The 13,006-nt window shown below is 44.0% G+C and overlaps 1 non-coding gene across 1 annotated transcript; it reads left to right on the forward strand.

The window, feature by feature from the left end:
- Positions 1–4,053: 4,053 nt before the first annotated feature.
- On the forward strand, positions 4,054–4,126 carry trnaf-gaa (transfer RNA phenylalanine (anticodon GAA)). The gene has a single exon. It is a non-coding gene; the product is annotated as a tRNA-Phe (tRNA).
- Positions 4,127–13,006: the final 8,880 nt, after the last annotated feature.

Consider the following 13,006-nt stretch of genomic DNA (forward strand, 5'->3'; position numbering starts at 1 on the left):
GACAAAAAGGATAATATAAGCTTAGAGGTGCAGGGCAATGTTAATCTACTTAATGAGTACTTTGCATCAGTGATCACTAAGGAAGTGGAATTTGACAAAATATCAGTTGAAGTGAAGAAAGTAGAGGCAATGGAGAGAGTACAAATTAGGAGAGGGAGGTACTAAAAAGGCTGGCTGTGCTCAGGGAAGATAAATCACCTGGTCCGGATGGCTCACAACCCAGGTTGCGAAAGGAAATGCGGATGCAGATAACGGAAGGGCTTGCTATAATCTTCCAATCTTCCCTGGATACGGGGGAGGTGCCAGAGGATTAAACAGTGGCAAATGCGACACCCTTATTCAAGAAAGGGTGTAAGGACAGTCCGGGTAACTACAGACTAGTTAGATTAACAGCAGCGGTGGGTAAGGTTTTAGAAAGAATAATCAGGGTAAAAAATCAACAGTCACTTGGAGAGGTTCGAGTTAATTAAGTAGAGTGAGCATGGATTTATAAATGGGAGTTCATGCTTGACTAATCTAACTGCATTTTTTGATGAACTAACAGAGCAGGTTGATGAAGGGAATGCAGTGGATGTTGTTTATATGGATTTTAAGGAAGCGTTTGACAAGGTACCACATAAAAGGGCGGTTAACAAAATTGAGGTTCGTGGTATAGGAGGGTCAGTGTCCAATTGGATAGAAAATTGGTTTAAGGACAGAAAACAGCGAGTCTTATTAAATGGTTCTTTGTCAGACTGGAGGATAGTCGACAGTGGTGTTCCCCAAGGGTCAGTGCTAGAACCACTGCTTTTTCTGCTCAAGGTAATTGACTTGGATCTTGGAATACAGAGTAGAATCTCAAAATATCCCGATGACAACAAACTTGGAGGAGTGGCAAACAGTGAGGATGATATGAACTGCCTGCAACAGGACAGTGATAGGCTAGCAGAATGGGCAGACAGGTGGCAGATGGAATTTAATAGTGACAAGTGTGAGGTGATGTATTTTGGCATAAGGAATAGGGAGAGGCAATATATACTTAATGGCACAGTTCTAAAGAGTGCACTGGAATAGAGGGACATGGGGTTCATGTGCATCAATCTTTGAAGGTGGCAAGACATATTGCGAGAGTGGTTCGCAAAGCATATGGGATCTTGGGCTTTATAAATAGAGGCATTGAGTACAAAAGCAGGGAAGTTATGCTGAACCATTATAAAACTCTGGTTAGGCCCCAATTGGAGTGTTGCTTCCAGTTCTGCTCAGCAGACTTTAGAAAGAATGTGAGGGTACTTGAGAGGACGCAGAGGCGATTTACCAGAATGGATCCAGGGATGGGGGATTTTAGTTACAAGGTTAGGTTGGAAAAGCTAGGATTATTCTGCCGATTTAAAAGGAGATTGAGTGGAGAATTGATAGAGGTGTAAAACACCTCTAGAGAACAGGCCATCCTGGACTGGGTATTGTGTAATGAGAAAGGATTAGTTAACAATCTTGTTGTGTGGGGTCCCTTGGGGAAGTGCGCCCATAATATGATAAAATTCTTCATTAAGATGGAGAGTGATAGAGTTGATTCCGAGACTCGGGTCCTGAATCTAAACAAAGGAAACTATGAAGGTATGAGGCGGGAGTTGGCTATGATAGATTGGGGAACGTTACTTAAAGACTTGACAGTGGATAGGCAATGGCTAGCATTTAAAGAGCGCATGGATGAATTACAACAATTGTTCATTCCTGTCTGTGCAAAAGTAAAACAGGAAGGGTGGCTCAACTGTGGCTTATAAAAGAAATTAAGGAAAGTATTAGATCCAAGGAGGAGAAATATAAAATGGCCAGAACAAGCAGCAAACCTGAAGATTGTGAGCAGTTTGGAATTTAGCAGAGGAGGACAAAAGGATTGATTAAGAAGGGGGAAATAGAGTATGAGAGTAAGCTAGCAAAGAACATAAAAACTGACTGTAAAAGCATCCATAGATATGTGTAGAGAAAAAGATTAGTGAAGACAAATGTGGGCCCCTTACAGTCAGAAACGGGGGAATTTATAATGGGGAACAAAGAAATGGCAGACCAATTAAATACATACTTTGGATCTGTCTTCACAAAGGAGGATACAAATTATCTCCCAGAAATGTTGGGGAACATAGGGTCTAGTGAGAAGGAGGAACTGTATGAAATCAGTATTAGTAGGGAATGTTTGGGAAATTGATGGGATTGAAGGCCGATAAATACCCAGGGCCTGATAATCTACATCCCAGAGTACTTAAGGAAGTGGCCCTTGAAATAGCAGATGCATTTCTGGTCTTTTTTCAAAATTCTATCGACTCTGGAACAGTTCCAATGGATTGGACGGTAGTTAATGTAACTCCGCTATTTAAAAAAAGAGGCAGAAAGAAAACAGCGAATTATATACCGGTTAGCCTGACATCAGTCGTGGGGAAAATGCTGGAGTCCATTATAAAAGATGTTATAGCAGAGTGCAATAATAACTCGTCTCCACTCCTAGTATTTCTAAATCCCACACATTCACTATAATGTGAACAATTATTTCCTGTTGTGTCTCTCTCAGATTTGTAAACTTCACTGTATTGGAGTGAGGTGACATCTACTGGCGGGAAGCAAGAACTGCAATCAAGCAGCAGAAACTCCACAGTCTGTCAGGGTTAAAGAAACATTGCAATGTGAGGATCCAGCGAAGTGGTTTGATTGGGTAGATGGAGACATGATTCTACTTGTGGTGGTGTCTGAAGCAAAGGCCAGAAATACAAAATTGTCATTAATAAAAGAAATGAGGAATTCATGAAAAATGTAGTAACGTAGTGAATGGTTAGAATGTGGATAGAATAGAAAGTGAGATTGGATGGACAGAAGCAGTCTGAAAGGATGGCTGAAACAAAAGGTGAGTGCCCTGAAACGTTAACTGTGTTTCTCACAGCACAGATGCTGCCAGAGCTGCTGAACATTTCCAGCACTTTCTGTTTTTATTTCAGCGTTTGCAGGATGTTGCTTTGATCTGAAAAAAAATGGATGATTGGCTGGGGTGTTCCAGTGAAATTCCACAGCAGCTAATAAAGCATGACTTGTCAGTGGCTCGTTGGTCTAGGGGTATTATTCTCACTTTGGGAGTATGGTTAATTAACATGCGAGAGATCCCGGGTTCAAGTCCCGGACGAGCCCTGTCTGCTGGCATTTTTAGATTAAGGTTATCTATTGGTTTCAGCCTTGCAGAAGGTGGAATTGACTTCCATACGGAGCTGGCTTGAGGACCAGACAACTGGATTCAAAGAGCTTGTCGACAAAATTGTAATTAACTAAATGTACAGATAGCCAAGTGGGAATATAAAGTTGTTGCTGTAATTGTGACCTGACTCCAAAAACAACAGGACTGGAATGGAATGGAATTCTTCAGTGTTTCTGTTGTTTGGCTTGCATTGACTCATCGATTTTCTTGCTTTTCACTTTGTCGATGCCTTTGAATAATTGTGGATCCTTCTTCAGGGTGTCTTCTTTCACCAGGTAGTTCTGACCTCTGATGATGTTGATTGTAATCAGCTGCAATTCGCTGATAGTTTTGGAAGTGAGCAGATTTCGTTTGCTTGAGTCTACAACATGGAACTCAGTCTGACATGTGGACCCATGGGAGGATTTGAATGCCATCCCTGCGTTGGAGTTGCATCCATCCAATAAGAGACCGAGTAGAAGTGACAGTTCTGTCAGTCGAATATGAGACTTTTAATGGCAGGGTTGTGAGTTTGAGTGCCATTCTGTTTTTCCCTTTTTTAAGGCTTCATGAGCAGAGAGTACAGGGAGTGTTTGAAATGAGCAAGTCTCGCTTTGATTCAGGACTCTTACCTCTCAGCAGCATCTCACGATGAAAGATTGAATTTGATCTCATTTCATTCTCAGCTCGGGGTCTGTGCGGCTCAGTGGCACTTCTGGCTGTCTCCTGCTTCACAATCCATCAGTACTGAGAAAGCAATGGGGAATATTACTCACATGTTGTGTTCTTTAATTTTTTGGAAAACTTGAATGTATGTATTTTCTTCCAAAACAAGGACCCCACGCCGCTGTTAATGTAGGGCTGAAATAGCTCAGTTGGGAGAGCGTTGGACTGAAGATCTAAAGGTCCCTGGTTCAATCCCGGGTTTTAGCAATTTCGCTTCCTTATGCGTCCCTTGCCTTGGTTCTGATTTTCCAGTTGCACAATTTACTTTGAGATTATTTCCCAAGCACCAGTGGATTGAATTTGAGAAACAACACAGAGTCATTTACAACATAGAAGGTGGTCATTTGGCCTATCACGTCCATGCTGGCTCTCCCCGGAGCAATCTAGTCAGTTCCACTCACCAGCTCGATCCCTTTCCTCCTGCAAGTTTCTTTCCTTCAAGTATCCATCCAATTTCCTTTTCAAATCATTGATTGTCTCTGCTTCCACCACACTCGAAGACATTACTACCCACAGCATAAAAAATTCCACCTCATCAAGGATGGGAAATACTGACATCTTCTATATTTACTTATTCTCTATTTCTATGAGAATAGACTGGCAGTCAACATGAAAGGAAACCCAAAAATCTTCGAGCAGCATGTAAATGATAAGTGGGTAGTAAGAGGTTGAGTCGGGCCTATTAGGGACAAAAAGGATAATATAAGCTTAGAGGTGCAGGGCAATGTTAATCTACTTAATGAGTACTTTGCATCAGTGATCACTGAGGAAGTGGAATTTGACAAAATATCAGTCGAAGTGAAGAAAGTAGAGGCAATGGAGAGAGTACAAATTAGGAGAGGGAGGGACTAAAAAGGCTGGCTGTGCTTTGGGAAGATAAATCACCTGGTCCGGATGGCTCACATCCCAGGTTGCGAAAGGAAATGCGGATGCAGATAACGGAAGGGCTTTCTATAATCTTCCAATCTTCCCTGGATACGGGGGAGGTGCCAGAGGATTAAACAGTGGCAAATGCGACACCCTTATTCAAGAAAGGGTGTAAGGACAGTCCGGGTAACTACAGGCTAGTTAGATTAACAGCAGCGGTGGGTAAGGTTTTAGAAAGAATAATCAGGGTAAAAAATCAACAGTCACTTGGAAAGGTTCGAGTTAATTAAGGAGAGTGAGCATGGATTTATAAATGGGAGTTCATGCTTGACTAATCTAACTGCATTTTTTGATGAACTAACAGAGCAGCTTGATGAAGGGAATGCAGTGGATATTGTTTATATGGATTTTTAGGAAGCGTTTGACAAGGTACCACATAAAAGGGCGGTTAACAAAATTGAGGTTCGTGGTATAGGAGGGTCAGTGTCCAATTGGATAGAAAATTGGTTTAAGGACAGAAAACAGCGAGTCTTATTAAATGGTTCTTTGTCAGACTGGAGGATAGTCGACAGTGGTGTTCCCCAAGGGTCAGTGCTAGAACCACTGTTTTTTTTGCTCAAGGTAAGTGACTTGGATCTTGGAATACAGAGTAGAATCTCAAAATATGCCGATGACACCAAACCTGGAGGAGCGGCAAACAGTGAAGATGATATGAACTGCCTGCAACAGGACAGTGATAGGCTAGCAGAATGGGCAGACAGGTGGCAGATGGAATTTAATAGTGACAAGTGTGAAGTGATGTATTTTGGCATAAGGAATAGGGAGAGGCAATATATACTTAATGGCACAGTTCTAAAGAGTGTTCTGGAATAGAGGGACTTGGGGTTCATGTGCATCAATCTTTGAAGGAGGCAAGTCATATTGCGAGAGTGGTTCGCAAAGCATATGGGATCTTGGGCTTTATAAACAGAGGCATTGAGTACAAAAGCAGGGAAGTTATGCTGAACCATTATAAAACTCTGGTTAGGCCCCAATTGGAGTGTTGCTTCCAGTTCTGCTCAGCAGACTTTAGAAAGAATTTGAGGGTCCTTGAGAGGACGCAGAGGCAATTTACCAGAATGGATCCAGGGATGGGGGATTTTAGTTACAAGGTTAGGTTGGAAAAGCTAGGATTATTCTGCCTTTCTCAAAGGAGATTGAGTGGAGAATTGATAGAGGTGTATAACACCTCTAGAGAACAGGCCATCCTGGACTGGGTATTGTGTAATGAGAAAGGATTAGTTAACAATCTTGTTGTGTGGGGTCCCTTGGGGAAGTGCGCCCATAATATGATAAAATTCTTCATTAAGATGGAGAGTGAGAGAGTTGATTCCGAGACTCGGGTCCTGAATCTAAACAAAGAAAACTATGAAGGTATGAGGCGGGAGTTGGCTATGATAGATTGGGGAACGTTACTTAAAGGGTTGACAGTGGATAGGCAATGGCTAGCATTTAAAGAGCGCATGGATGAATTACAACAATTGTTCATTCCTGTCTGTGCAAAAGTAAAACAGGAAGGGTGGCTCAACTGTGGCTTACAAAAGAAATTAAGGAAAGTATTAGATCCAAGGAGGAGAAATATAAAATGGCCAGAACAAGCAGCAAACCTGAAGATTGTGAGCAGTTTGGAATTTAGTAGAGGAGGACAAAAGGATTGATTAAGAAGGGGGAAATAGAGTATGAGAGTAAGCTAGCAGAGAACATAAAAACTGACTGTAAAAGCTTCTATAGATATGTGTAGAGAAAAAGATTAGTGAAGACAAATGTGGGCCCCTTACAGTCAGAAACGGGGGAATTTATAATGGGGAAGAAAGAAATGGCAGACCAATTAAATACATACTTTGGATCTGTCTTCACAAAGAATTTTTTAGAACATTACAGCGCAGTACAGGCCCTTCGGCCCTCGATGTTGCGCCGCCCTGTGAAACCATCTGACCTACACTATTCCATTTTCATCCATGTGTCTATCCAATGTCCACTTAAATGCCATTAAAGTTGGCGAATCTACTACTGCTGCAGGCAGGGCGTTCCACGCCCTTACTACTCTCTGAGTAAAGAAACTACCTCTCACATCTGTCCGATATCTATCACCCCTCAACATGAAGCTATGTCCCCTCGTGTTTGCCATCACCATCCGAGGAAAAAGACGCTCACTATCCACCCTATCTAACCCTCTGATTATCTTATATGTCTCTATTAAGTCACCTCTCCTCCTCCTTCTCTCCAACGAAAACAACCTCAAGTCCCTCAGCCTTTCCTCGTAAGACCTTCCCTCCATACCAGGCAACATCCTAGTAAATCTCCTCTGCACCCTTTCCATAGCTTCCACATCCTTCCTATAATGCGGTGACCAGAACTGCACGCAATACTCCAGGTGCGGTCTCACCAGAGTTTTGTACAGCTGCAGCATGACATCGTGGCTCCGAAACTCGACCCCCCTACTAATAAAAGCTAACACACCATATGCCTTCTTAACAGCCCTATTAACCTGGTTAGCAACCTTCAGGGATTTATGCACCTGGACACCAAGATCTCTCTGTTCATCTACAGTACCAAGAATCCTCCCATTAGCCCAGTACTCTGCATTCCTGTTACTCCTTCCAAAGTGAATCACCTCACACTTTTCCGCATTAAACTCCATTTGCCATCTCTCAGCCCAGCTCTGCAGCCTATCTATGTCTCTCTGTACCCGACAACATCCTTCGGCACTATCCACAACTCCACCGACCTTAGTGTCATCTGCAAATTTACTAACCCACCCTTCTACACCCTCTTCCAGGTCATTTATAAAAATGACAAACAGCAGTGGCCCCAAAACAGATCCTTGCGGTACACCACTAGTAACTAAACTCCAGGATGAACATTTGCCATCAACCACCACCCTCTGTCTTCTTTCAGCTAGCCAATTTCTGATCCAAAGCTCTAAATCACCTTCAACCACATACTTGCGTATTTTCTGCAATAGCCTACCGTGGGGAACCTTATCAAACGCCTTACTGAAATCCATATACACCACATCCACTGCTTTACCCTCATCCACCTGTTTGGTCACCTTCTCGAAAAACTCTATAAGGTTTGTGAGGCACGACCTACCCGTCACAAAACCGTGCTGACTATCTCTAATGTACTTATTCTTTTCAAGATGATTATAAATCCTGTCTCTTATAAACTTTTCCAACATTTTACCCACAACCGAAGTAAGGCTCACAGGTCTATAATTACCAGGGCTGTCTCTACTCCCCTTCTTGAACAAGGGGACAACATTTGCAATCCTCCAGTCTTCCAGCACTATTCCTGTCGACAATGACGACATAAAGATCAAGGACAAAGGCTCTGCAATCTCCTCCCTAGCTTCCCAGAGAATCCTAGGATAAATCCCATCTGGCCCAGGGGACTTATCTATTTTCACACTTTCCAAAATTGCTAACACCTCCTCCTTGTGAACCTTAATCCCATCTAGCCTCGTAGCCTGAATCTCAGTATTCTCAACAACATTTTCTTTCTCTACTGTAAATACTGACGCAAAATATTCATTTAACACTTCCCCTATCTCCTCTGATTCCACACACAACTTCCCACTACTATCCTTGATTGGCCCTAATCTAACTCTAGTCATTCTTTTATTCCTGATATACCTATAGAAAGCCTTAGGGTTTTCCCTGATCCGATCCACCAATGACTTCTCGTGTCCTCTCCTTGCTCTTCTTAGCTCTCCCTTTAGATCCTTCCTGGCTAGCTTGTAGCTCTCAAGCGCCCTAACTGAGCCTTCACGTCTCATCCTAACAAAAGCCTTCTTCTTCCTCTTGACAAGCGCTTCAACTTCTTTAGTAAACCACGGCTCCCTCGCACGACAACTTCCTCCCTGCCTCACAGGTACATACTTGTCAAGGACACGCAGTAGCTGCTCCTTGAATAAGCTCCACATTTCGATTGTTCCCATCCCCAGCAGTTTCCTTCCCCATCCTACGCATCCTAAATCTTGCCTAATCGCATCATAATTTCCTTTCCCCCAGTTATAATTCTTGCCCTGCGGTATATACCTGTCCCTGCCCATCGCTAAGGTAAACCTAACCGAATTGTGATCACTATCACCAAAGTGCTCACCTACATCTAAATCTAACACCTGGCCGGGTTCATTTCCCAGTACCAAATCCAATGTGGCATCGCCCCTGGTTGGCCTGTCTACATACTGTGTCAGAAAACCCTCCTGCACACACTGGACAAAAACTGACCCATCTAAAGTACTCGAACTATAGTACTTCCAGTCGATATTTGGAAAGTTAAAGTCCCCCATAACAACTACCCTGTTACTCTCACCCCTGTCGAGAATCATCTTCGCTATCCTTTCCTCTACATCTCTGGAACTATTCGGAGGTCTATAAAAGACTCCCAACAGGGTAACCTCACCTCTCCTGTTTCTAACCTCAGCCCATACTACCTCAGTAGCCGAGTCCTCAAACGTCCTTTCTGTCGCTGTAATACTCTCCTTGATTAACAATGCCACCCCCCCCCTCTTTTACCATCTTCTCTGTTCTTACTAAAACATCTAAATCCCGGAATCTGCAACATCCATTCCTGCCCCTGCTCTACCCATGTCTCCGAAATGGCCACTACATCGAGATCCCAGGTACCAACCCATGCTGCAAGCTCACCCACCTTATTCCGGATGCTCCTGGCGTTGAAATAGACACACTTTAAACCAGGTTCTTGCTTGCCAGTGCCCTCTTGCGTCCTTGTAACCATATCCCTGACCTCACTACTCTCAACATCCTGTACACTGGCACCACAATTTAGGTTCCCATTCCCCTGCTGAATTAGTTTAAACCCCCCCGAAGAGCACTAGCAAACCTCCCCCCCAGGATATTGGTACCCCTCTGGTTCAGGTGAAGACCATCCTGTTTGTAGAGGTCCCACCTACCCCAGAAAGAGCCCCAATTATCCAGGAAACCAAAACCCTCCCTCCTGCACCATCCCTGCAGCCACGTGTTCAACTCCTCTCTCTCCCTATTCCTCGCTTCGCTATCACGTGGCACGGGCAACAACCCAGAGATAACAACTCTGTTTGTTCTCGCTCTAAGCTTCCACCCTAGCTCCCTAAATTTCTGTCTTAAATCCCCATCTCTCTTCCTACCTATGTCGTTGGTGCCTATGTGGACCACGACTTGGGGCTGCTCCCCCTCCCCATTAAGGATCCCAAAAACACGATCCGAGACATCACGAACCCTGGCACCTGGGAGGCAACATACCAACCGTGAGTCTCTCTCGTTCCCACAGAACCTCCTATCTGTTCCCCTAACTATGGAGTCCCCAATGACTAATGTTCTGCTCCTCTTCCCCCTTCCCTTCTGAGCAACAGGGACAGACTCTGTGCCAGATATCTGTACCCCATTGCTTACCCCTGGTAAGTCGTCCCCCGCAACAGTATCCAAAACGGTATACCTGTTGTTGAGGGAAACGGCCACAGGGGATCCCTGCACTGCCTGCTGGTTCCCTCTCCTTCCCCTGACGGTAACCCATCTACCTACTTCTTTTACCTGAGGTGTGACTACCTCCCCATAACTCCTCTCAATAACCTCCTCCGCCTCCCGAATGATCCGAAGTTCATCCAGCTCCAGCTCCAGTTCCCTAACGCGGTTCTCGAGGAGCTGGAGTTGGGTGCACTTCCCACAGATGCAGTCAGCAGGGACACTCTTGGCGACCCTTACCTCCCACATTCTGCAGGAGGAACATGCAACTGCCTTAACCTCCATTCCCACTATTCCAAATTCCCAACAAATCTACTGAAAAACAAAAAGTCAAAACTTGTTAGGTTAGCAATCCAACGGACAGAACTTCCTAAATAAAAAGCTTACCTTATCAACACACCAGAGTACTTTTTTTATGGTTAGAGGAGGAGGGTGGGTGGGAGACACTACACGTGTAGTGTCTCGGGTACAGCCACCACACAAATATATACCTTTTTCCTTACCCAGCAGTCCCCTGGTCCTCCGAGAACAAAAGGGAATTCACTTTTAAACTTACGCTGAAATTGACTTCTCAGCTGCAAGCCCGTTCACGCACCTCCGCTGCTATCCACGCTGCGGCCACCGAAACTAAAAGAAAGAGATTCTAAACCACACAAATATATACCTTTTTCCTTACCCAGCAGTCCCCTGGTCCTCCGAAAACAAAAGGGAATTCACTTTTAAACTTACGCTGAAATTGACTTCTCAGCTGCAAGCCCGTTCACGCACCTCCGCTGCTATCCACGCTGCGGCCACCGAAACTAAAAGAAAGAGATTCTAAACCACACAAATATATACCTTTTTCCTTACCCAGCAGTCCCCTGGTCCTCCGAGAACAAAAGGGAATTCACTTTTAAACTTACGCTGAAATTGACTTCTCAGCTGCAAGCCCGTTCACGCACCTCCGCTGCTATCCACGCTGCGGCCACCGAAACTAAAAGAAAGAGATTCTAAACCACACAAATATATACCTTTTTCCTTACCCAGCAGTCCCCTGGTCCTCCGAAAACAAAAGGGAATTCACTTTTAAACTTACGCTGAAATTGACTTCTCAGCTGTAAGCCCGTTCACGCACCTCCGCTGCTATCCACGCTGCGGCCACCGAAACTAAAAGAAAGAGATTCTAAACCACACAAATATATACCTTTTTCCTTACCCAGCAGTCCCCTGGTCCTCCGAGAACAAAAGGGAATTCACTTTTAAACTTACGCTGAAATTGACTTCTCAGCTGCAAGCCCGTTCACGCACCTCCGCTGCTATCCACGCTGCGGCCACCGAAACTAAAAGAAAGAGATTCTAAACCACACAAATATATACCTTTTTCCTTACCCAGCAGTCCCCTGGTCCTCCGAGAACAAAAGGGAATTCACTTTTAAACTTACGCTGAAATTGACTTCTCAGCTGCAAGCCCGTTCACGCACCTCCGCTGCTATCCACGCTGCGGCCACCGAAACTAAAAGAAAGAGATTCTAAACCACACAAATATATACCTTTTTCCTTACCCAGCAGTCCCCTGGTCCTCCGAAAACAAAAGGGAATTCACTTTTAAACTTACGCTGAAATTGACTTCTCAGCTGTAAGCCCGTTCACGCACCTCCGCTGCTATCCACGCTGCGGCCACCGAAACTAAAAGCTAAAAAACTAAAAAGGAGGATACAAATTATCTCCCAGAAATGTTGGGGAACATAGGGTCTAGTGAGAAGGAGGAACTGTATGAAATCAGTATTAGTAGTGAATGTTTGGGAAATTGATGGGATTGAAGGCCGATAAATCCCCAGGGCCTGATAATCTACATCCCAGAGTACTTAAGGAAGTGGCCCTTGAAATAGCAGATGCATTTCTGGTCTTTTTTCAAAATTCTATCGACTCTGGAACAGTTCCAATGGATTGGACGGTAGTTAATGTAACTCCGCTATTTAAAAAAAGAGGCAGAAAGAAAACAGCGAATTATATACCGGTTAGCCTGACATCAGTCGTGGGGAAAATGCTGGAGTCCATTATAAAAGATGTTATAGCAGAGTGCAATAATAACTCGTCTCCACTCCTAGTATTTCTAAATCCCACACATTCACTATAATGTGAACAATTATTTCCTGTTGTGTCTCTCTCAGATTTGTAAACTTCACTGTATTGGAGTGAGGTGACATCTACTGGCGGGAAGCAAGAACTGCAATCAAGCAGCAGAAACTCCACAGTCTGTCAGGGTTAAAGAAACATTGCAATGTGAGGATCCAGCGAAGTGGTTTGATTGGGTAGATGGAGACATGATTCTACTTGTGGTGGTGTCTGAAGCAAAGGCCAGAAATACAAAATTGTCATTAATAAAAGAAATGAGGAATTCATGAAAAATGTAGTAACGTAGTGAATGGTTAGAATGTGGATAGAATAGAAAGTGAGATTGGATGGACAGAAGCAGTCTGAAAGGATGGCTGAAACAAAAGGTGAGTGCCCTGAAATGTTAACTGTGTTTCTCACAGCACAGATGCTGCCAGAGCTGCTGAACATTTCCAGCACTTTCTGTTTTTATTTCAGCGTTTGCAGGATGTTGCTTTGATCTGAAAAAAAATGGATGATTGGCTGGGGGGTTCCAGTGAAATTCCACAGCAGCTAATAAAGCATGACTTGTCAGTGGCTCGTTGGTCTAGGGGTATGATTCTCACTTTGGGAGTATGGTTAA

The sequence above is a fragment of the Heterodontus francisci genome, chromosome 35 (genome assembly GCF_036365525.1).
Source record: "Heterodontus francisci isolate sHetFra1 chromosome 35, sHetFra1.hap1, whole genome shotgun sequence".
Taxonomy (NCBI): domain Eukaryota; kingdom Metazoa; phylum Chordata; class Chondrichthyes; order Heterodontiformes; family Heterodontidae; genus Heterodontus; species Heterodontus francisci.